This window comes from Grampus griseus (assembly GCF_964374135.1).
Source record: "Grampus griseus genome assembly, chromosome: 1".
Taxonomy (NCBI): Eukaryota; Metazoa; Chordata; class Mammalia; order Artiodactyla; family Delphinidae; genus Grampus; species Grampus griseus.
The window spans coordinates 20,702,854-20,726,547 of record NC_139017.1 but is presented as its reverse complement, the minus strand read 5'-3'; the positions used below and the strand labels follow the sequence as shown (position 1 = coordinate 20,726,547).

Here is a 23,694-nt window from a genome sequence, read left to right as displayed (position 1 = left end):
AACACAAATAAACACCAATCCGTGTTTATTTCCAAGTTCCGGGGATTCTTGTGTTCTTTCACAAATGGCTTTTGAGACTCTGCTTTTAAGGCAGAAAGTTCATAATTTTTAAAAGAGGCAGAGTCTTCTCTATTAAAAAGGAAAGTATTATTTAAAGCAGTTGTGTTTCTCTTCAATTTTCCTAAACAAAAACAGTTTGTTACATGAATTTGACACTGCTTTTTTAGAAATTTGTGGTCCTATTGATGCCAGTATTAAAAATTTCACAGCCACAATGACAAAAAAACCTTACAAAAACCTGCAAACAAATGCTTTAAATTTACACATGACATCCATTGGCAAATAAGTGATCATTTACTGCATCCATGAAATCTAACTTTTCATGACTTCTTTAATAAAAACGTATAAACAACTCTTTTAACAGGCTGTACTGATAGCAATTTCAAAATTAAAGACGATAACACGAGTAATCAAAGAAAAAATAGGTAAAATTGGACTTCATCAAAATAAAAAAAACTTTTGTACATCAAAAAACATTATCAAGAAAGTGAAAAGAAAACCTACAGAATGGGAGAAAATATTTGCAAACCACATAACTAAAAGGCTAGTAACCATAAAATATAAAAAACTTACAAATCAGCAATAAAAAGACAAATAATCCAATTTAAAAACAGGCAAGGTTTTGGAATAGAGATTTTTCTAAAGAAAATATCCAAATGGCTAATATGCACATAAAAAAGATGTTCAACATCACTAGTTATTAAAGAGTGCAAATTAAAACCACAATGAAAAACTACTTGACATCCACTAGGATAGCTATAATCAAAAGAAGAAACAGGGGCTTCCCTGGTGGCGCAGTGGTTGGGAGTCCGAGTCTGCCTGCTGGCGCGGGGGACGCGGGTTCATGCCCCGGTCCGGGAAGATCCTACATGCTGTGAAGCGGCTGGGCCCGTGAGCCACGGCTGCTGAGCCTGCGCGTCCGGAGCCTGTGCTCCGCGATGGGAGAGGCCACAGCAGTGAGAGGCCCGCGTACCGCAAAAAAAGAAAAAAAAAAAAAAAGAAGAGAGGGAGGGAGGGAACAAATACTGGCAAGGATATGGAATATGGAAGAACTGGAACATCATACACTGCTGGTGGGAACATAAAATGGTATAGCCACTGTGGAAAATGGTCCAGCAGTCCCTCAGAAAATTAAACACAGAGTTACCATATGACACAGCAATTTCACTCCAGGTACACTTGATCCTCATTATTTGTGGATTCCGTATTTGCATATTTGCCTACATGCTAAAATTTGTGATCCCAAAATAATCCTCACGGTGTTTCTCAGTCCTTCAGACATGTACATACACAGAGTAGGGGAAAATTTGAGTCTTCCAATAAACATGTTCCCAGGTGAGGTTGAACAAGGTGACACACTGCCTTCTTGTTTCAGTTCTCACACTGAAAACAAGTGTTCCTTTTGCAGTCTATTTTGGTGCCATGTTTTTCACATTTTTGTGCTTTTGTTGGCAATTTCACTGTTTAAAATGGCCCTAAAGTGTCACGCGCAGTGCTGTCTAGTGTTCCTAAGCTCAAGAAGGCTGTGATGTTCCTTACAGAGAAAATACATGTGTTAGATAAGTTTACTTAGGCATGAGTTAATGGTGCTGTTGGATGTGAGTTCAATGTTAATGAATCAACAACATATATTAGATAAGGTAACTTTAAACAGAAACACACACAAAGCAAGGTCATGTATTGACTATATATCAAAAATGTGACCAGAGTCTTGAAGGAACCTAACCATGACTCAGTATTCACTAATTCAGTGTTTGCAGAGACTTTAAAGAATGTAACTACTGCAAATGAGGAGAATCGACTGTATATATACCCAAGAGAATTGAAAACGTATGTTCATAAAAAACTTGTAATGAATGTTCATAGCAGCATTATTCACAACAACCAAGGAATCAACTCAAATGTCCATTAAATGATGCATGGATGAGCAAAATGTGGTACACACATACAATGTAATATTATCCAGCCATAAGAAGGAATAAAGCACTGATACATGGTACAACATGGATGGACCTTGAAAACACTATGCTAAGTGAAAGCCAGACACAAAATGTCACATACTGTATGATTCCATTTACATGAAATATCCAGGATAGTCAAATCCATAGCGATAGAAAGTAGATTAGTGGATGCCAGGGGTTGGGGGATGGAGACAGAGGACAGGGAGTGACTGCTAATAGATTTGGAGTTTATTTTGGGGTGATGAAAATGTTCTAGAATTAGATAGTGATCATGGTTGCATAGCTTTGTGAATACAGTAAAACCCACTGAACTGTACACTTTAAAATGGTGAATTTTATGGTACGTGGATTCTATCTTGATAGGAAAATAAGGAAGGTATAATATTCTAGCCATTAGCCCAATGGTTCTCAAATTTGAATGTGCACCAGAATCTCCTAGAAGGTTTGGGAGGAGGCAGATTGCTGTGTCTCATCCCCAAAGATTCTGATTCTGAGGTCTGGGATGGAGCCGGAGAATTTCCTTTTGTGCATGTCCGTAGGTGATGCTGACTCTGCTGGTCTGAAACCCACATTTTGAGAACCAGTGTATTAAAGACAGTATATGAACTTTTAGAGGGTAGGAAAGGTAACTTTCATCTCTGTATCTTCTAAATTTACCTAGAAAAGAGCCAGTCTTGGGGATGAAAAAGACAGGGAGGGAGGGAGGGAAAAGGAGAAGTATTTACTCAAGTAAATATATTGAAGAGTCAGTCCCTGAAATCTTAGGGTATGCTGGTTTCATGCCATACGTATGCCAAATGCTGTAGTACCTAAAAATCCCCCAAAAGGAATTACAGAATTTAAATGAAAATGAAGGTATTTTTAACATTCTTTGATCATCTGAATAGTACTTTGGTTTAGTTTATTAAAACAGCTAATCCCATTTCATTGTGCATGTTACTGCAAGAGATGTAAACAAAGGTTCTAGAGTTGTGGATCCCATAAATTACTTCAAGAAACCTCTTAAATTAGTTAAGATGTCACAGAAACCAAAGACCTGAACTCAACTCATAAACATGTAAATTCTTATTTCCATTTTTAGCAAAGGTACTGATTTGTACATTTAATCACTTTATTTAAAAATGGGTCTATGTTAAAATACAATTACAGTGCAATTTAAAGTACACTTCTAGTATTGTCACATGGAATCCATTATTATTTTGTAGATAATAATCAGGATTATTTCCAATCTCTTTGTATGTTTCTCAACATACTAAAGTGAAAAAGAAAATGCTAATAACCTTACAAAGTTCTAAGGTTCTCTGAAAACAGTATCCCTTTTTTTCTTGGATCACATTACTTAGGTATCTTTCTTCATTACTAGGAACACGGAAAGGTTACAGGAGAGGGACAGAGAGACAAGAGCTGGCCAGAGAGGCACAACAGTTAGTACTTTTTAAAAAGTGAAAAAAAACACCTGCTGGTTCATTAAACTCTTTCACATCTGAACTCAGTCCAAAATGTGATTCTAGATGTTGTTATATTTATTGACATTTAGAAGTCCCATCTATTAATCTTTGTGTGTGTGTGTGTGTGTTAAATGTCAAAACAGTTACGAATGAATAAACAGCGGTCTAAGGTAGATGGTAGAGTTCTGCTTCAGCAAGATTTTTACTTCAGTAGGGTGAAGTCAATAGCTTTGTCATTGGAAAGTACAAGTTCAGAAAAGTAATGACAGGAAAGTTCTTCAGATAATATTCTACATTGTGTTTTAGTGTTTCTAGAGTACAGATTGTTAGGTACACGCTAAAGACTTCAGCCCAGAACATTATTATGTTGCTCAAGTCAGAGCCAGAACAGGGAAATCCATGGAGTCCTAAAGTGCAGTCTCAGCACTGCCACTCACTAGCTCTGTAACCTTGAACCAGTCACTTAATCCAGAGCTTAGGGCCTCCTACTTACAAAGTCCATACATTAGATGAAATAATCTCACAGGTCCCTCTCGACTCTGATTTCAGTTTTTATGAATTTGGATACCACTCAAATGGATAAAACGAATCCCAGTTTTACTATTCAAATTTGGATTAAGAAAAAAAATATACAAAGTTGAGTCAGTGAGTTTGGAGCAAAGACCATAATGCAAGCAAATTGAAGCAGAAACAAAATAACTGTGATGCTAAAATTCCTTTCCATCAAGGTGGAAATATGTGCTGTCAGTCTTACATATTCCTCTCACCTGAATTTACATTTTAAAATCTTATCACTTCTTTGTAAATCTCATTTCCTGTTGAAAACTCTACCTCCAAAAGCTACAATTCTTACAAATGAAAATGTTATCACCTTGCTTATCTTCCACAGTCTGACATCTAAAGAATCTGCTCTTCACCCTCATAGTAACCTCCAGCCCTGGAGTCCTTAACCGTGTCCTCTTCTAGTTTTCCTTGCTTTGCACTTTCTTCATACAGATCTGACAGTCATCATTTATTTACTTTACAAGCCTTTTACTGTGCCAGCCTTTCAAAGGTCTCCCCTAAACTTGCTCTCCCACTCTTTTTCTTTTCCTCCAAGGTTTGCGAATGTTACTGAAAAAAGTCACCAGAGAGGGAAGCGGAGACCTCAACCAAATGCAGACTCTCACCTCTGGAGGGTTCTCGGAACTACTGATATTCGTCTCATCTATCACAGATTCTTCACTGAAATCCCCACAGGGACTGCTGGAAAGCTTTCCCACGCTCCCCACCTTAACCCTCTCTGTGAAAAATGCTATCTATTTTATGAAAAAGAATGAAACTTTTTGACCACGAGTGCCTGCAAATATTACCATCTCTACCCCAAACTTTTTCTGGAACTCATCCCTTATCTCTCAAAATGTCCATGCCTCTTTCCTAAATTAACTACTTACACACTAGGTCTGTGCTACCCAATAAGGTAGCCACTAGCCACATGTGACTACTTATATTTAAAGTAATTAAAATTAAATGCAGTTAAAATTTTTGCACTCAGGTTGCACTAGCTGCATTTCAAGTGCTCAACAGCTACATGTGGCTCGTGGCTACTGCACTGGACAGAGCAAAGAGAAAACTTTGCCCATCACTGCCAAGTTTCATTGGACAGCGCTCCCCTAGATCTACATGCTCCAGATCACTGCCCTGTTTCTTTAGCCTATCTCACTTGCCCTCCCCAAGTCCATCTACAACTCTTCCTCTTTGCTAGCTCCTTCATTATATCCTTAGAAAAAATGTTTCCTTTCCCCCAGCCTAAACAAGTAATCCTTCTCTTGGCCTGCTAGTGTTCAGGTCTATTTTTTCCTTTCCTTTCACTGCCAGGCAATACTCAAGCCTCACCTCCTCTCATTCCTTAACTTCTAACAATCTTACTCACCATCTAATACAACTGTTCCTTCAAAACCAAAATTCAGTGGTCCTTTCTGAATACTCATTTTCTAAAATATTTATTTATTATTTATTTTATTTATTTATTTTGGCTGCACCAGGTTTTAGTTGCAGCAGACGGGATCTTCATTGTGGCATGCAGGATCTTTAGTTTCGGCATGCGGACTTCTTAGTCGTGGCACACAGGATCTTCGTTGTGGCATGCGGGAACTTTTAGTTGCAGCATGTGGGCTTCTTTTTTTTTTTTTGCGGTACGCGGGCCTCTCACTGTTGTGGCCTCTCCCGTTGCGGAGCACAGGCTCCGGACCCGCAGGCTCAGCGGCCATGGCTCAAGGGCCCAACCGCTCCGCGGCATGTGGGATCTTCCCGGACCGGGGCACGAACCCGTGTCCCTTGCGTCGGCAGGTGGACTCTCAACCACTGCGCCACCAGGGAAGCCCCATGTGGGCTTCTTAGTTGCGGCATGTGGGATCTAGTTCCCTTGCCAGGGGATCTGGGCCCCCTGCACTGGGAGCACAGAGTCTTACCCACTGGACCACCAGGGAAGTCCCAATATTCATTTTCTTTACATTTCTTCATTTCCCAACCCCACTGGTAATCTCTTTTCTCCTTGCTCAGTTTCCGTTATTTTAACACTCTCGACCTCTTTAACCTCTATCCCATTTTCTTGGCAGATCCTCTGAATTCTCTTATTCTAAATCTTAGGCAATGTCCAAGGCTCTGTCCTTTGTCCTTTCTGCTCTATACTTGCTGCCTATGTCATCACATTCAACTTTTTTTCTAAGTTCCACTTTTGGCGCTTTTGCTTTCTAAGGACATTTCAATATATATGTCCTGCCAGCAGCTCAAATTCAATAAAGTACAATACAAATTATCTTCTCATGTTCAAACAACTTCTTGATTTTCCTATTTCTATTTACACAGTCACTTAAGCCCCCAAATTTTAACTTAAAATATTTATTTATTGAACACCTGATCTGCACCTTTGACTTTTACACCACCATGTACCCTTATTTATTTGTGCTCAAGACCTAGCCATTGTCACATAAACCCTCCCTTCCTTTCCATTCCCTATCCCACTTCCTATGTACTATTCCCTGGAATTACTGCAACAGCCTACTAGATATGACCTAATCTATGGTCCCCTAAAATTCCAATCTAAGCAACACAGAGCTTCCGATTCATCATCATAACAGAAGGATCTAACCAAGCTGCACCTCAGTCCAGAAAACACAAATGGCTCCTCCATGCCACTAAGTAAAGTTTAAACATCTTACTTAGCTGGCACGCAAGACCCTCCAATATCTGGGCCCTTTCCCTTCCTACTCAGTCCCCTTGCCAAACAGAATTTGCTTTACTCCAAACAAGCTTGCACACAACCCCTCAGTGCTTATGCTCTTACGTCCACTTGCAATGGTCTTTGTTTGCATTTCCAGCTGCCATCATCCCATCCATTCTTTTTTTTTTTTTTTTTTTTTTTTGCGGTACGCGGGCCTCTCACTGTTGTGGCCTCTCCCGTTGCGGAGCACAGGCTCCGGACGTGCAGACTCAGCGGCCATGGCTCACGGGCCCAGCCGCTCCGCGGCATGTGGGATCTTCCCGGACCGGGGCATGAACCCGTGTCCCCTGCATCGGCAGGCAGACTGTCAACCACTGCGCCACCAGGGAAGCCCCATCCCATCCATTCTTTACAACACATGACAAGCAACATATCTTCCATGAAGCCTTCTCTGATTGCCTAAGCCAGGAATTCTTTCATCCTCTCCTAAGTTATTGACCCTGAGAGCTATCTTATGGCACTTAGCACGTGTTAATTTTTTTATCATGGCCATTTGTATACGTCTCTTACCCTCTTAATCTATACCTAACAGCACAAGCTCTTTTGTTATCATTTTTATATTCCTTAGGAAGATCTAGCACCTGGTAGGTACTTGACAAATACTTATTGAAAAAATGATTTTTTACAATTTGTTACTATGACCTATATCCTTTATTAAGCAGAATAAATGTAGTTTTGGAATGTAGTCTGCAAAATAAAATTCAATACACAAAATCCTATTTTCCTGCTGATTTAAGTGGGCCCTAAGGACCATTTCCACTATGGTTGTAGGAAAGAAACAACAGCCAAGATTCAATATATTTTAAGTATGACTGCAATATGTTGCACTTTTCTCTGCTTTTTTAAAAAAATTTATTATTTATTTATTTGTTTATTTTTGGCTGTGTCGGGTCTTAGCTGTGGCACACAGGATCTTCGTTGCAGGCTCTCTAGTTGTGGGGCATGGGCTTTCTCTCTCTAGTTGTGGTGCGCCGGCTCCAGGGCGCATGGCCTCTGTAGTTCATGGCGTGCAGGCTCCAGCTGAGGCGCGCGAGCTCAGTAGCTGTGGCACGTGGGCTTAGTTGCCCCACGGCATGTGGGATCTTAGTTCCCTGACCAGGGATGGAACCCACATGCCCTGCACTGGAAGGTGGATTCTTTACCACTGGACCACCAGGGAAGTCCCTTTTCTCTGCTTTTAAATTCTGAATATTAAATTTCTGCAGGATACTAAGAGATGTCAGTAATTGGCTTTTCACCCTTTTCTCCAAACCAGTAGACGTCACTCCAGAAACTAATATGCAAGCTTATTCCTGGGCAGTTTTTTAAATTTCTTTTTGTTTTGTTTCTAAGGTAGGATTTTCCTTGGCATGAGCAAAAATATTTTTAAGCAACGAAATTAAATGAGTTTTTCCCCACAGTGAGCCATTCACTTTAATAGACAATAGACTTTCTGTTTAATTGCCAATTGATTTTATTGTAGCAAATATGATTTCTGTGATAAAATGCCTTGTAAACAAGTGAATCTGGGAAATCTTAATTTTTATTCATTACATCCTTTGCTTGGTTTGATTAAAAACTAGGTAACCATGTGCATTTTTTCAATAATCCAGAAAGCATTTTGGTCATCCAGAATGAAATTCACTTATCACTACCAAAAATTTTAATGAAGATCAGAAGTTGGGATATATATTTTAAGCAAAAAGCACAGAGGTTGGTAACGTTCAGAGAAAAAGTAGTCTTGTTCCTGTGAAGGAAAAAAATCTTACTGTGCAATACAAAACAACAGGCAAAAATTTCAGCTCTCCTGACCTAACAAAAAAATTGCTACTAAAAAGAACTTTTTACATGTGAAAAATAACTCAAGCAAGTTAGTTTATTATAGGTTTCACGTTGGTATTCTGGTGAACATCTTGTCTTGACATGAGCAGCGTAAACAGCATGCTGCACGAGAGCCTTTCTCCCACACAAAGCATGAAGAATGTTTTATATTTTAGAGGAGGAGAGGAGGCTCAGATTTGATAGTTTTATATCAAAAACAAGCTGGATCATTTCAGCCATAACAAAATAACTAGACTATAGATCATCTAAGAATATAATCTGGTGACACACGATGATTTAAAAGCAAAGCACAGTGCAGCCATGGGCTCTGGAGAGGTTCCAAAATATTTTTGGTTTGCAGTATAGGATTTCAAAGTAAGATTTTTTACTTTTACAATAGATGCTCCTAGCGTGAAATATACTCCTAGAATGAAGACTAGGGTGTCTTAACTCTAATCTAATTAGAACATTATTTTAGTGGTTTCAGCTGCATTGTTACCAAACCTTAAATGAATCTAAATGAATGTGGTATTACAGCATATGTTAAGAAGGATTATGACCAATAAATTGAAATTTTCTGTAAGTTTGACTTCTAATATTTATGGAGAAAGTTACACTTACTTTACTTATGTCATGAAATAAAAATACATGCAAGTTAATTTTCCAAAAGTCAGACTTTATAGGAAAATATATGTGTCACTTGCGTACAAACACCTGTCGTCACTGCTAAAGGCTTAGATTAAGTAACACTATGACACATTCTCTGATATAAAATGAAGTTGTCTGGATGAAAGTAAATGAAAATTCTAATCCTATTTTATTTATGTATACTTTTTATAACATGTGGTAATATTATGTTTGGCAAGGAAAGAACCTTAAACTACCCGAACTAAGACTGAAGACGTTTATGAGAGTTAGATATTTCATAAAAACGGCGGGAGTTATTTTATATGTTGAAAACACACTCATTAGTTATTCAGAAGTTCAAGCAGTTCAAAATTATGAAACTCATGTTCTGTCTGGCTACATATTTCATATGTTTATATGAAATAAAATTCTGTGAGATGGCTGTAAAAAGATAAGAAATGCAGTAACAAACGGGAAAGGAGTAAGGATATTTATTTCTATCAGAACATAAGAATATGAGATATATACTAGAAGACTAAAATATCTCAACATGGCAGTGCTGTCAGACTCAAAATATAGGCCTGGCTAAAAGAATACATTTATAAATGGGGTGCATTAGAACCTAGGATTAGTTACTATGGACAGTAAAGGTTATCTTTTTTTCCACATTATCTTTTATTTTTAATGTCTAGTGTTAGTAACATGTATAACATCTACAGTGTTTTGTATCATATAAGAAAATATTGATGTAAGTACTGACGGGTAATTCATCCTGTAAACAGACAATGCAAACTCTCAGTATCAATAAATACAGTACCGCACTTAAAATGTATTTTCTCTTCCTTATGATTTTTCTTAATAACATTTTCTTTTCTCTAGCTTACTTTATTGTAAGAATATGTATATAGCACAAACAACATACAAAATAAGTGTTAATTGACTTTTTATGTTATCAGTGAGGCTTCCCGGTAAACCGTAGGCTTAACGGTAGTTAAGTTTGGAGGAAGTCAAAAGTCAGACATGGATTCTCAACTGCACAGGGAGTTGGGGCTCCTAATCCCCATGTTGTTCAAGGGTCAACTGTAATCCTCTTCATACATTATTGGATTTAATTTGCTAATAATTTGTTGAGTTGTTTTTCCATCTATGTTAACAAGAGATATTGGTCTGTAGTTTTCTTTTTGTAATTCTTTGTCTGGTTTTGGTATTAGACTACTGCTTGCCTCAGAGAATGGGTTAGGAAATATTCCCTCTGTTTCTATCCTAGTAAAAGGTTATCTTAACATATTTAACATATTAACTTAATAGCATGACAAATGCCACTTCAAGGACATTGAAACAAAAATCATCACAACGATTGGTGGTCCTCAGAAAGAAGGCATCTTTGGCACATTCTTTGCAAACCCCCAATGCTGAAAGTCTAAGCAAGCTCTGGTGGTCATTACCATACCTGAATGGTAGACCTTTCTGGGCTGCCAGCCAGAATGGACCTCCTGGGTATGTACTGGTAAATGCTCCAGCTCCAGTGTTGGGAAGTGTGGATACAACAGGGAAGATGTCCGATGCCTATACCAAGCCACCATGGGTGTGCTGTGACATGTACTACTACAGCTGTCCCCAACCTTTTTGGCACTAGGCACTGGTTTTGTGGAAGACAATTTTTCCACAGACGCAGGGTTGGGGGGCATGGTTTCGGGATGATACAAGCACATTACATTTATTGTGCACTTTATTTCTATTATTATTACACTGTAATATATGATGAAATAATTATACAACTCACCATAATTCAGAATCAGTGGGAGCCCTGAGCTTGTTTTCCTGCAACTAGATGGTCCCATCTGGGAGTGATGGGAGACAGTGATACCCAAAGTGTGTTGCTTAGGTTCAGTCTACTGTGTAATCTTGTTTTCGTTGCTGTCACTGCAGAAAACCCTGCTTCACAAAGATAGGATGTTGGAAATGGAAGCAGGCTTTCCAGTGCTTTTGTTTCAATTTCAGGATATTCCACCTTGACTTTATTCTGGAACGTATGGAGATATGAAGTTGTCTCAAACATAATTTTTAAGGCCACCGTCATTTGCGATCACAAGCAGTTGATCCTCTTCTAGCACAGACAAAGTCGATTCACCTGGCTTATTCACAAATGGGTCATGGATCCATTCCTTCCCAGTTCGGGGGTCTTTTGTGGTTGGGAAGTAATGCTCAAACTCTTCTGAAAGCTGAGATAGGTGACCATGCACCAGCTGGGAGAAAGAAGGCCCTGGCTCAGTCTCTTTCAAAATCTCTGCTAATGATTGAAACATGTCAAAAATCCCAGGGCTCACTCATCGCCCCCATAATTCCAGTTCGGCTTCGAATGCAGTCACTTTATCTGCCTACTTGAACACAGTTGTTCTCCCCTGAAGTGACAGACTGAGTTCGTTGAGCAGGTTGAATATGTCGCACAAGTAAGCAAGTTTTGCGATCCATTCTGTGTCACTGAATTGTGCTGCCAGGGGTGACTGTTTTTCTAAAAGAAATCTCTAGCTCAGCTCTCGTAACTCAGAAACTCTGGCCAGTGATCTCCCTTTAGAAGCCATCTCACTTCTGTGTATAAGAGAAGGCGTGGGTTCTCTGCGTCCATCTCCTCACAGAGCTGTGCGAACAGACGTGAGTTAAGGGTGTATACTTTAACGTGGATGATAATTTTAATCACATCCTGCAAAATGTTGTTAAGTTCAGGTGACATTTTTCGGCTAGCCAGCATTTCTCTATGGATGACCCAGTGCGTCGACTCACATTCAGATGCGACCTCTTTGACCCGAGTAGTGAAACCAGAAAGCCGTCCAGTCATGGCAGCCGCTCAGTCCGTGCATATACTGACACAAAATGACCAATTCAGTTTTCCTGATATGTAATCATTCAAAGACTTGAATAGTTCTGCAGCTGTGGTGTTGGTTGGCAACAAAAGTGCACATAACATATCCGCGTGCACATCCTCCTGAAAAATATATTGCACAAAAACAAGCATTGTTGCCTTGTTGTCAACATCGGTAGACTTGTCAACCTGGATTGCATACCACAGTGACTCATTAATCCTCTCTAACAATTGTGCCTCAATATCCTTTGCTATTTCATCAAGTCATCTAGTTATGGTGCTAGCCAAAAGGGGAACACATGCCACCTTTTGAACTGCAGCCTCTCCTAAAAGTTCACAACAGAAGTCCCTAGCAGCAGGCAGGATCAACTCTTCACCCATAGTAAAGGGCTTCTTAGCTTTAGCAATGCGGTTAGCCACTAAGAATGATGCTTTCAGTGCAGACATATTTGATGAAGTGGTGGCCTTCAGTAATTGCTTCTGTTCTTCGTGTTCACGATTTTTTCTTTTGAAAAACTCCAAAAGCTTGTGTTTTAATGCAGGGTGATTGGTCTCCACGTGGCAAAGCAGTTTTGAAGCTTTCATGGCTTCGTTGGATAGCCAGTCGCCACATATCATACAAAGCGGGCTTGGAGAATGTGAATCACCTGTTGCAATGAACCTGCAATTTAAGTAGGACTCTTGGTATTTTCTTTTAAATACAGCTTGCTTTTGGTGGGCAGTCTTAGAGTCTTCTGCTGTCTCATCATTGGGTCTTTCCCCCTTTGCAAAGAAGCTCTCCCGTGACGTTTGTTTTTCACTCTTTTTGGCTAGGGTTAGCTTGTGGGCTTCCCAAAACTGTGACTGAGACAAGTGTGCAGTGCAGGAAAGAGGCACAGACAGAAGTGGTGAATCAAATAATGGGCGGGCCACGCACGGACTAAAATAAGTGTCAGATTCTGACTTTAAGCCTGCCACCAGATGCAGCTGTACAGTTGAAGTACATCAACTCACTTCCCACTATAAAGCCTGCCACCAGATGCAGCTTTATTGTCACTTGCCACTCATTGATAGGGTTTTGATATCAGTCTGCAAGCAACTGATTTATTATGGTCTCTGTGCAGTCAAACGTCTCTGCTAATGATGATCTGTATTTGCAGCCGCTCCCCAACGCTGGATTCACCGCCTCAGCTCCACCTCAGGTCATCAGGCATTAGATTCTCATAAGGAGCACACAACCTAGATCCCTCACATGCACAGTTCACAGCAGGGTTCGCGCTCCTATCAGAATCTAACGCCGCCACTGATCTGACAGGAGGCGGAGCTCAGGTGGTAATGCGAGCAATAGGGAGCGGCTGTAAATACAGATGAAGCTTTGCTTGCTGGCCTGCCACTCACCTCCTACTGTGCTGCCCGGTTCCCAACAGGCCACGGACCAGTACCAGTCCATGCCTGGGGCTTGGGGACCCCTGTACTACTAGATTCTGGCATCCCCAAAAGGCTCAAGATACTATAACTGGGGCTAGATAAAACCTGCAGCAGCCAGTTGAGGCGTCCTTAACCTTAAACATCTTTAGAGAAGAAAATTCCACAACTTTCTTTGTTAACCTGTTCCAGGCACTAAAATAACCTAAGACCACAAGACTTTTGACAAAAATGTGGGGAGAAAATACTTAAAGTGAATTTAAACATTTTTATTCCTTTATAACAAAACTCACAACCCAATTGTATATTGAAAATTACCACGATAAATATGGAACAAGCACTGGTTCAAGCACTGCCTTTGCAAAGAAACACCAAAGGAGATGGGAATTCCGTTACTCTGAATACAAAGCAACAACAACAAAATAAGCTTACACGATTACTGGCATCAAGAAAGTACTTTATTTATTAAGCAGGTCATTGTATCATCCATACACACAACCTCTGCCTTAAAAAGAAACAGAGAAGTGATACTTATCACAATGTTATTATCCAGTATTTAGACTTCACAAAGGTCTATCACTGAAAGTGCCTTATACTAAACGAGAATGAAGGATGAAAAAATTGAGGGGTTGAAGAATTAGACTAGTTAGTTCTTTGTTTTATTCCTAAATTAAGGTGTCTGCCTTGCTTTGTCACCCAATAGTCTTTGCTTTCCTGGATATCTCAGTCAACGACGAAGAATTCCTAAGTATGTGCTCTACTTAATATCTTCAAGCCACATTCCCTTACATAGCACACCATCAACACAGCCCTCAGTCACAGCGAAGGAACATGATGCACTCCCCCTTGCCATCCCTATGGGATATTAGGCAATGCAGCGTTCATTCCTTTCCCTGCCAAGTGGAATGCCTTAGTAATATGCATCCACACCCTGCTGGCTTTGCAAGAAGTCAAACCCAGCATCAAGGATCCAGCTCAGATGCCCTACATAGAAACAAGTAGAACTGTCACAAATCTCTAAAATGATCCCTAATCTTGCATAAATGTACCATTTACTTAGATCAAAGAAACCTAACTTTTGGAAATAACTGCTTTTCTTAGTCTTGGATTATATTTGCAATGATGGCTACTGTTGATACACACTGACAACTGGTACCCAAACACAGTGTCCAGGACAGCTACAGCTGAACTCAGATTTTATAAAGCCAGGAGTATATGAGAGATAGACACTCAGTCTCTGCTACTGTGATCTTAACTTCATTACCCTTTTTGACACCGTCGAAGACTAAATTTTACAAGATCTCTCATTATATCTCCTAAGAGGGGGACAGTATTGACAGTGCTTATTCTCACAGTGATAAATAACTCTGTATCCTTTTCAAGAGGGTAAGTGAAAAAATCGGGGAGGTGAGAAGATTGAAAAAAGGAGGTAAGGTCCTGGTGTCCATGTCATCTTGTCTCTGAGGGCAAAGCCCCTTGAACTGGTGCAAAGAAAATTTGAATCCAAATTAGTAATAATGTACAGGCCTCACCATGTCACAAGAAAAAAATTTTTTTTCTGATCCCAACTTCAAAGCATAAAACTAATATCCCATTGGCATAATATATTTTGAAAGTCAATTAAGTATGTATATAGTAACACACATTTATTTCTGGATTCTGGTACTAGTATACTTGGAAGGTTCAATTGTGGGTTTGCACAAGTCTCCCTAAAAGAGTTTTTATTTTTTAAAAAGTTCCTTTTAAAAAATTAAATTCCTGTCCCTTTGATCAAAACTAACTTCAGATAGAGAAGCAAGGGATTTTATAACAGCCCGACGATTTTAATGATTTCCTTTGGATCACCTGGCATCAGAGTATAGTGGCGTGGGTAAGAGAAACATATAATATTATTAGTTATATAAGCAGACCATACTTATTTTTTGTTTAGAATCTTATTTTTTTTTTAATAAAATACTCTCACTTTTAAGTACAAACCAGGGAATAAAATAAGTTATCCCTACTTGGCTCTGGAGTGTACCAATTATACAGAAACAAGGAGTGTTTGAATCCCAAATTTCATAAAAGTTATCTCAAAGATGAATGCTAAGAAGAGATTCCTATTTCATTTTTATATTCTTATCTACTCTTTTACTAAATGTTTAATGCTAACATCTTGCGACTTTTTTCAAGACAAAAGATTTTTTAATAAAAGGAGAGGAAAATAGGAAAAGGAAGACTATCTCGGGTAAAATCTTGGGCTAAGCACATAAAGGAATATAGTTCAAGTAGTTTTAATATGCTGTAAACCAACTTATTTTTCAAATAAACTCTCTAACGTGGAAGTTCATATTTTAGATAATATGGGTCTAACAGTAACATCTCCACTCTTTTTTGAAACATACAAGCTAATATTTTATTATGTGAAAGCAAATTATGTGATCCATGAAAAATAAATTTAATCCATCAATTTATTTGCTTAATTCTTTCATATTTTATAAAATGATTCAGTCTTAATTTTATATTTCACTTCTAGCCATTTCACAGCTAAATTTTTTAGGAGAATACAAGTGACCAAGAACCAAGGAGAAAGGTGGGGGGGCAATACTTTTTACAACGTCGGAATAAATCTTAATGTACTATGTTCCAGTCACTATTTTTTATTTAATTCTAAAACTCTGAAGTATAGTTCAAAGTTTTCTAAAGTACAGTTTTGTTTTTGCTTTTCGCATTCCTGCTATAAAAATCTGGTCCTGTGGGTTGGGAGTCCTGCACATTGCCTCATATTCCAAGATCACATCACTGCATATGGCAGCTATACTTCATTCTTGCTCCCACTACGTCATATGTCAATACTCAGACTTAAAAGCACTTCCCTATCACACTGCTATTTTTCTAGTTCACATTCTTTAGTGAAACCTCAAATAACCAAATAAGTTCAACAAAAGTTTACTGAAGCTTATGAATATAGTGTGGTTACCTTTTATTTTCTGCTGCCTAATAAGCTCTGAGAATAAATTAAAGTTAAAAGGAACAATTTGACTAATACATGAGTCAACCCCCTATAATTAAGAAATCCCTTGTAGAAAAAGAGTTCAACATATGAGGAAACTAAAGCCAATAGGGATAGAAGAGGAGAGAGTAAGGAGAGGGGCAACAGAAGGTAGATGGTAAAAGGAACATGGGAAATGGAAAACAGCCGGAGTATCAGTGTGATAAATTTTTTTTTTTTTTTTTGCGGTACGCGGGCCTCTCACTGTTGTGGCCTTTCCCGTTGCGGAGCACAGGCTCCGGACGCGCAGGCTCAGCGGCCATGGCTCACGGGCCCAGCTGCTCCGCGGCATGTGGGATCTTCCCGGACCGGGGCACGAACCCGTGTCCCCTGCATCAGCAGGCGAACTCTCAACCACTGCGCCACCAGGGAAGCCCCAGTGTGATAAATTTAAGACACACACATCAAATAATGGGGAAGAAAAGAAGCAAGCAGAAACTGAGGCAGTCTGAGGGGGAAATAGGAAACTGAGGGGAGAGGACAAAATATAACACTGAAAATAGATAAGGTGGAAGAAAAATTAGGTGTTTTATGCTGTAATCTAACACAGAGTAGGAATCTGGGCTTTTAAAACAATTTAATAGGAGAAAAGAAACAAATGAAGAAAACGGCAACATTACACGTATCTACAGTTACTGCAAAGGTATGACTAAGCACTCTTGCACACTGTGGTTCTTCTTGAAATTCCGACCGCTTTTTTTCTTAGAACCCCATATCATTCATTATAATGCTGTACACACAGGTACTTGAGTAAAGCACATTAGTAAGAGTTTCTGAAAAATAACTGACCACTGGACTTCCAGAAACAGGAGTCAGCCTCCTCTGGCCTACGGACAAGGGTCATACGAGCGCTGGTTGCTGCCTGCCAGCATGCACCCACTCCTTGCTACTTCTTGAGATGGCCCACACAACCTCACTCCCTCAGTAAAATGATCTCTTCCATCTGCAAAAGAAATTAAAAGGCACGGGATATTGGCATCCTTCCTTTTAAGAGTTCCTTAACTTTGCTCTACACAGACTTACACTTGAAACAAAGTAAATCCATTCTCCCAGTCCCCTTGTTGCAAAGATACCTTTGTCTCCTAGACAATTCAACTTGCAAACAGCAAGAGGCTTTGGTTTAGAGAAGATATTCTCCAATACTATGATATCCTTACTTTATACTAATACCTAATCAGCATTTATTCAGTCTAAAGATCAACTATGAACAAAGTGAAAAATAGGTTTAACTGTAAACCTATCTCCTCTGCTCTTTGAACATCCCAAATATACTTATTTTACAACCTTGGTCAAAGTTGCATAGTAGTGAATTCATGTTCTAATTTTTTTTTTTTTTTTGTCAGCTAGGGGAGTTTTTTTAAACATGTTCTTTTGGCAATTAGGTTTGCAGGCTCATTTTTTTAATGAGAGGTTTTTGTTTGTTTGTTTGGTTTGCGGTACGCGGGCTTCTCATTGTTGTGGCCTCTCCCGTTGCGGAGCACAAGCTCCGGACGGGCAGGCTCAGCGGCCATGGCTCACGGGCCCAGCCGCTCTGCGGCATGTGGGATCTTCCCAGACCGGGGCACGAACCCGTGTCCCCTGCATCGGCAGGCAGACTGTCAACCACTGCGCCACCAGGGAAGCCCCTATGAGTACATTTTAAAATTTGCTTTTACTCATGCTTACTTAATTTTTAAACAATATTTATTCATATTCTAGTACAAATCTGAATGAAGCCATACAAGTTATCCAAAACTAATAACCCTATGGAATAAATGGAATTACTAATGCTAAAAGAAGCTTTCACATAGACCCAATTAAATCATGTTATAATTCTATTAAAGCATGACAGAAGAGTCCATGTAAGTGCAATAAAGTTTAATGGAAATTCAGTCTGTTACTAAGAATAGGTTATATTCTATGAAAGCATAAATTATAAATAAGAAATAGTCTTACAAGAAGTCTATAATTCCTCAGAAATTAGCCAACATATACTTATAATCAAATTTATGCATTCAGAGTTTTCAGATAGCGACAGTGATGCTATATACTGTTTGTACAGTCTGCATTTGAAAAATGAAGTTATTCTTTAATTAGCTATTTCTATGCAAAAGTTAATGGATGTTTGAAAATGAGTTTCGTTACATGATTCTGTAAATGTACTCTGTAATAACTAACATTATCACACAGCTGTATAAACATATTTACCATGACATATTCTTCTACCACAGGTGTATATTTTCCATTCTGAGCATTACTAATATGTATCTCATACTAGCCTGATTTGGAATTAACACTGAAGGGAAGAAATTTTTCTTAAATTATTTAACTACCAGTAAAATAAAATGTTAACCCAACAGAACACTTAATATGTCATAATCCATCTTATTTTTGCATTTTTTGTGCTCCAACTTGCTCCTAAAAGGGTTTATGGCAGTTATTTAATTTCTTTTTTATTTTATAAATATTAACAATAAAATCCTCATCTGAAAAGTAAATAAGATCAGCCTCAAAATAAATTAGGATTTGCATTTACCGGCAAACATCACTTGCAGCATGAGTATACTTTATATTTTTCTAGTAACAGAGTAAAATATAGTTTAATAAGGTAAATAAAATATTCCAATAATATAATCAAATAAGTAGAGATCACTTTATTAGGACATGAGCCCCTGAATGAACTAAGGATAAATTACCCTTTCTAAATTTAATATAAAGTATCATACTAAGAGAAAAGATGTCAGAAATGAACTTTTAGCCTCTTTTGAACATCAAGAATGCTAGTGTTAATTGATAATGAAAAAGTCTAGAAATATGTTAGTATATAAATAACACCTTTGGTATAGGTGAGAACAAATGGCTCAGTAATGACATCATGATGTAATAGACCAAAGGCTGAATGATTACTTAAGAGCAGAGGCTTAGGAAGCTCCCATAAATATATTTTGGAGATTACTTTTTAGTTTTGGAAAAATAAAATAGATGAAAAACCTCACATTGGCAGGTAGTCAAACACCTTCCATGTTTCAAGTAATTTCTAAAGGTGTCTAAGCCTTTACATAAAGGACATGAGAATATTTTTCAGCTGTGGTCCAACAACTATTAGCTTCATCCTCCCTGATTAGGGAAAGGAATAAGCAGACTACATTTCTTTTCCATAAAGGTATCTGAATTGCAGGAGTACACAGCATATATGCTAGGTTTTATTTGATCTGAACACAAATTCTGAAGCAAACTAGGAAATTTAAAAATATATTTAAGCACTAATTTGATATTTATTCACTCTGTCTCCTTCTGAGGGAATATCCCAAAGTAAGTCTTCTAAAGACAAATATCATATGATATCACTTATATGTAGAATCTAAAATATGACACAAATGAACTTATCTACGAAACAGAAACAGACTCACAGACATAAAGAACAGACTTGTGGTTGCCAAGGGGGTTGGAGGGTAAGAGAGGGATGGACTTGGGGTATGGGATTAGTAGATGCAAACTATTATACATAGAATGGATAAACAAAAAGGTCCTACTGTATACTGTATAGCACAGGGAACTATATTCAAAATCCTGTGATAAACGATAGTGAAAAAGAATACAAAAAGGAATGTGTGTGTGTGTGCGTGTGTGTGTGTGTGCGTATGAAACTGAATCACTTTTCTGTACAGCAGAAATTAACACAACATTGTAAATCAACTATGCTTCAATAAAATATATCTAAAACGAAAAGTAAAACAAAAACACAAGAATAGATCTCTTCCCTAGTGTCTGAGATCTCTTCCCTTCTCAGAGCCTGGGGATGTCTTTGGTATCTGATAAATCAAGGATTTAGAGTACTAACGATCAGTATACTTAGAAGGTAATGTCAAATATGCCTGGCACTTTCTAATTTTACATAGTGTAGATTAAGGTCACACTACACCTCAGGTTTCTAAACAGTGATCACAAAGGCAGTCTAAATAACACGAGCTCTTCAAAACCAGCTTACAGAGTTTTTTGTTTTCTCACTCATTCTAAAGGGAAAAACACAACGCCAACTTGATATAAGAAAACCTATGTTCCAAATTCTTCACATTATTATATGAGTAGATATATTTAAATATACAACTTTACATTTTAAAACTTACTTTTTACAATTAATGCTTACTTAGACATACCAAAATATTCACCCATTTCTTTGCTTATATTGATTCTTGCATCTCATGCTTTCCATCTGGGTTCACTTTCTTTCTAGCTGAAGCATATGCTTTTGCAGCTCTTTTGGCAAAAATCTATGAATAGTATACATCCTCAGTCTCTGCAGGTTCCAAAATACCTTCTTTTCACTTTTACTCTTAAGTTATTTCCCTCAGTACTTTGAAGATATTTTTCCACAGCCTTCTGGCATCTGTTAAGAAGTCTGGGGTCAATCTTAATTTTCATTCTTGGTACAAAACCTATCTTTTGTCTCTAGTCACTATTAATACTTCAATCCTCTGACAAATCCTTCTCTATCTTCACGTTGGGCTCGTGATCTGGGTATCTATTTCACTACACAAGCAATCAGAAGAGACCTTCCACAACTGCAAACCATCACAGCTACTCACCTACCAGCACCTGTACACAAATTCATTTTCTGCCATCTTGCCTGTTTCTTGAGATAAACTGTTCTCATTTCTAAGGCTAACCCCTACACTTATGTATTAGATTCCATTCCCTTTCACCTACTAAAGAACACTGTCAAGCAATTCTCTGAATAGGCAGAGCACAGAGGTTTTTAGGGCAGGGAAAATACTCCGTATAATACTATAATGATGAATACATGTCATTATACATTTGCCCAAACCCACAGAATGTACAACACCAAGAGTGAACTGTAATGTAAACTCTGGACTTAAGGTGATTAAGATATGTCAGTGTAGGTCCATCAATTGTAACAAATGTACCACGCTGGTGGGGGGATACTGATAGTGGAGGAAGCTAAGCATGTGGGGGGGGGGAGGGGGTATATGGTAAATCCCTGTGCCTTCCTCTAAACTTTGCTGTTAATTAAAATTGCTCTAGAAAAAAGTTTGTTTTTTTAAAAAGTAGGTTCTGGGTTATTTTGGTTGTTGCTATTTTCATTTAAAGCTTAACTACAAGCAAGGTTCAGTCTTTCAGACTATCTAGTTATATATCACCTAGTTTGCAAATTTGTTGAGGGTCACTACTTTCCCACATTCTGACTAATCCATTACTCCATAGGATCTCCAACAGAACAAAGAAAACAGAAGTACTGAAAATCAACAAATTAAGTGTGTAGTAAAGTCAAAACCGCTCATCAACTGGATTTTCTTTTTTATGTATCTCAACTACTGATATAGATAATAATCCAAATTAACTGTATCATGTAAATTTGTATGTATGACATAAATGTTTCACATATATTATCTCATTTAATCCTCATTCTTACCTGTAGAGGCAAGTACTATGATTAACCTCATTTTATCAATGAGAAAACTAAGGCTTACAAAAATTGTCCCAAGTTATTTGATGAAAAAGTGGCAGAACTGATCACCAAACCTAGGCAGTTTGAATCCAGAGCCTAAACTCTTAACCATTGTACTATCAGTCTCAATTCTCAGGATTAATGTTAATAAGGAAATGTACACTATCCAATGCATGAATCCTATGAGGATTTTAGGAATTAAACTACATTGAATTTTACTTATTTTAATTAATCTTACTAATTTACCTAATTACACAGCACATATTATACTTTTTAATTAAACTTTATAATAAAATTATTTGAACTCTTGAAATCAGAAACCTTTGAGGGTGTTAAAAACAAACCACTGTTTTTTGAAAATTTTTATTAAGGCAACAGACAGCTATATATAGTACTTAACATTAAGTTTCCTCTTGCTTTAGTTAAATAATCTCATTCCTTCAAGCCAGACAATATAAAATAAGGCCCTCACCCTTTGCAATGAACACATAATTAAAATGGAGATTTTATTTTGCATACTCGGTCCACGTAAAAGTTGGCATTCAATGCTCATAATTACTCTCAACCATTTATTTAATTACTATTAACCATTTCACCAACTTGGAAATCACACACGATAATTCATCAGTTTAGAAGACATTCTAACTTTCTCAGGCAGATACTGAAAGCAAATAACCTTAAAACTGTTTTAAATTTCCTCTTAGCATTAGAATCTGAGACTCTATTTTGTTGATTTCTCCCCTAAAATCAGCAGGTTGAAAATTTTGGGAGACAGCACAATGACATGGAAAGATGTGTTTTTAAACATAATTTTTGTGAACTTTGGCTCTCATGGCTTTACTGTAGGAATGAACTGAAAAAGGCTATATTCATACAAAGTGTTATTTTGTATAGAAGATGCTTAAAAAGGTATTTACAATTTATTTTCTAAAAAGACATTTAAATCTTTTCTCCAGAAACATTAAAGATTAAACAACACAAAAGTTAAACTAACTCAATATTAGGTGTGTGCTTAGAAAAACCAGATCCGGGCCCAGGTACACTAACTAGATAATTTAATTTAAACTAGTCAAAAGCTGAGCTCAGATATATAAGAGATAGATGTAAGGGAATGCAAGTAATGTAATCCAACCAAACCCTGATGCAACCTCACACATTATTAAAAATGGAAACCGTACCTTCCGCAGTGAGCTGTTCTGCTGTGTGGGTCATATGAGATGATGCATTTGAAAATGTTTTAAACCATGAGGCATTTTTAATTGAAAAAGATTATTATTGCTATCATTAAACTAAAAATTCAGCAGGAAGGGTTTCAAGAGTTATAAATTATCTAAGAATTTTCCATTTGTTTTTCAATAGAATCACTTTTACACTTTAAAGAACACTCTATGCCACATATTTAAAAACAAAGTTGAAACTTCAAGAACTGTGTTTCTTCCCCTGCTGTATGACCTCAGTCTTTAAAAAAATAATTCTCTTTACCACCTCTGAAAAAGAAACTTTGATACTGGCCTAAACTTTTATAATACATCAGCTAGTGTGGACTTTTTCTATTCAAAACAATGTTCATGTCCCTGCAGTTAAATTTCTTCCATATACTATAAGCTACAATCCCTGAGAAAGTGACCAGAACTTTACAAATAAGAGGATTTAATAAGAAAGCTTATGTTTTTTTCTCAAAGAACATGGCTAGTGAAAATCAGATGCAAACAAATTCATCTGCAGGACATCAAGACACAAAGCAGAAAAAAAATGACAGCAAAAATGCACTACTGACTCTGAAGATTTAAGACTT

The 23,694-nt window shown here is 37.7% G+C and overlaps 1 protein-coding gene across 1 annotated transcript in view; it reads right to left on the bottom strand.

Moving 5' to 3' along the window:
- The window catches only part of DISP1 (dispatched RND transporter family member 1), a gene marked incomplete at its 3' end in the record, with an annotated part of 212,758 nt that overhangs the window by 73,584 nt on the left and 115,480 nt on the right, over window positions 1-23,694 (bottom strand). The window lies entirely within an intron of this gene.